General features: G+C 46.7%; 1 pseudogene across 1 annotated transcript; it reads left to right on the top strand.

Moving 5' to 3' along the window:
- Positions 1-457: 457 nt before the first annotated feature.
- On the top strand, positions 458-2,265 carry LOC309857453 (annotated as a pseudogene). The gene has a single exon. The product of its transcript is annotated as an uncharacterized misc_RNA (transcript).
- The last annotated feature ends 217 nt before the right edge of the window (positions 2,266-2,482 follow it).

Raw genomic sequence — 2,482 nt, forward strand, 5'->3', positions numbered from 1 at the left:
CCTTCGTTAGTGTTATCATAGGACTGAGTATACAGGAGTATTCACAATGTCCAAAATTATAATCCAAAAGTATAATCAAAATTACCCAGTATACAAAGACCCAGGAAAATGTGGCCAACTCTCAAGAGAAAAGACAAAGAAGAGATGCCAGCCCAAAGATGACCCAAAGACGTTAGGATTATCAGGCAAAGACTCTAAAGCAGCATTAATACTATGCTCCATGAGCTAAATAAAAATATGCTTGAAATGGGGGCACCTATGTGCCTCAATTGGTTGAGTATGTGACTCTTGATTTTCCTCAGGTCATGATGATCATAGGAATGAGCCCTGTGTTGGGCTCCATGATCATCATGGAGTCTGCTTGTCCCTTTCCCTCGGTTCCTCTCCTGACTTGTGCTCTCTCTCTCAAACAAGTAAATAAATAAAATATTTTAAAAATATACTTGAAATAGGGCGGACGGCGGCGGCGCGCACTGGCGTAGACACTCTCGGGCCATGGTGGTGGTGGCACCCGCGCAGAGCCCGGCCGCTGGGGCCCCCAAAGTGCTGCTTCTGTCCGGCAAGCCCGCTGCCACCGCCGCCGCCGCCGGAGCCCCGGCCGGCCGGGCTCTGCCACTCCTGGTGCCGGGCCCGCGAGGGGCCAGCCCCGAGGCGGCAAGCGGGGGGCCGCCCCAGGCACGCAAGCGACAGCGCCTCACGCACCTGAGCCCGGAGGAGAAGGCGCTGCGGAGGAAACTGAAAAACAGAGTAGCAGCCCAGACTGCCAGAGACCGAAAGAAAGCTCGAATGAGTGAGCTGGAACAGCAAGTGGTAGATTTGGAGGAAGAGAACCAAAAACTTTTGTTAGAAAATCAACTTTTGTGAGAGAAAACTCATGGCCTTGTAGTTGAGAACCAGGAGTTAAGACAGCGCTTGGGGACGGATGCCCTGGTTACTGAAGAGGAGGTGGAGACCCAGACCAAGGGGAATGGAGCGAGGCCAGTGGCCGGGTCTGCTGAGTCCGCAGCACTCAGACTACGTGCACCTCTGCAGCAGGTGCAGGCCCAGTCGTCACCCCTCCCGAACATCTCCCCATGGATTCTGACAGCGTTGACTCTTCAGACTCTGAGTCTGATATCCTGTGGGGCATTCTGTTCAACTTGGATCCAGTCATGCTCTTCAGATGTCCTTCCCCAGAGTCTCCCAGCCTGGAGCAGCATCCAGAAGCCCATCCCGAAGGACCCAGTTCCTTACCAGCCTCCCCTTCTCCGTCACTGGGGACGTCATCAGCCAAGCTGGAAGCCATTAATGAACTGATTCGTTTTGATCACGTATACACCAAGCCCCTAGTCTTAGAGATACCCTCTGAGACAGAGAGCCAAGCTAATGTGGTAGTGAAAATTGAGGAAGCACCTTTCAGCCCCTCAGAGAAAGATCACCCTGAATTCACTGTCTCAGTGAAGGAAGAACTTGTAGAAGATGACTTCATTCCAGAGCTGGGCACCTCAGATCTACTTTCATCCAGCCACTGCCTGAAGCCATCTTCCTGTCTACTGGATGCTTACAGTGACTGTGGGTATGAGGGCTCCCCTTCTCCCTTGAGCGACATGTCCTCTCTGCTTGGTGTAGACCATTCTTGGGAGGACACTTTTGCTAATGAACTCTTTCCTCAGCTGATTAGTGTCTAAGGAATGATCCAGGGCTGTTACCCTTTTCTTTTGACCATTATAACTGCCTGGAAGATAGCAAAGAAGCCTGTGCTTCATTTTAAAAAGCCAAAGTAGAGGGTGTACAGTGCTAGGGAATTCCCTTAAAGTATTTGTCTGTTAAACTGTATAGGTCACCCCAAGTATTGTCTTTGTCATCCAGCAGTCCAAGGTACTCAGATATATTACTACAATCCAGAATTACAGTTTTTGAGGTTGTACCCTTAAGGGCAATAGTCTGCCCTAAAATTCTTATGTAAGGGTCATCAGACAAGCATCTTAGACATGAAATTTATGAGTGGCCCTTTAACATTTCTTTTACTCCTTCTTGGCATCCCAGGCTTGCCTCCAATTTTAAGTCCTTTAGTTTGCTTCTGCAAGCAGAGAACCTACCTGAGGGGGCTCCTTTCCCTCATGTACAGTTCACGTAAAGATCAAGAATCTTGTGTAAAACTATGGAAATTTACTATGTAAATGCTTGATGGAATCTTTCCCTGCTAGTGTAATTTTTGGAAGGTGCTTTCTCCATTTATTTAAAACTACCTGTGCAATTAAAAAGTGCAATGCAAAAAAAAAAAAATATATATATATATATATATACTTGAAATAAGTGAAAATATAGGAGTTTGGATTAGACAAATAGAAACTGTAAAAAAGAAGGAAGTGGAAAATTTAAAAATACAATATATGAAATAAAAAATTCAGTGGGGGATCCAATAGCAGAATAGAGATAATGGAGGGAAGCCCATGATATCCAACGTGAAGACAGAAAAGAGTGAAAATAAATGACAGTTTAT

This window comes from Mustela nivalis (assembly GCF_964662115.1).
Source record: "Mustela nivalis genome assembly, contig: HAP1_SCAFFOLD_737, whole genome shotgun sequence".
Classification (NCBI taxonomy): domain Eukaryota; kingdom Metazoa; phylum Chordata; class Mammalia; order Carnivora; family Mustelidae; genus Mustela; species Mustela nivalis.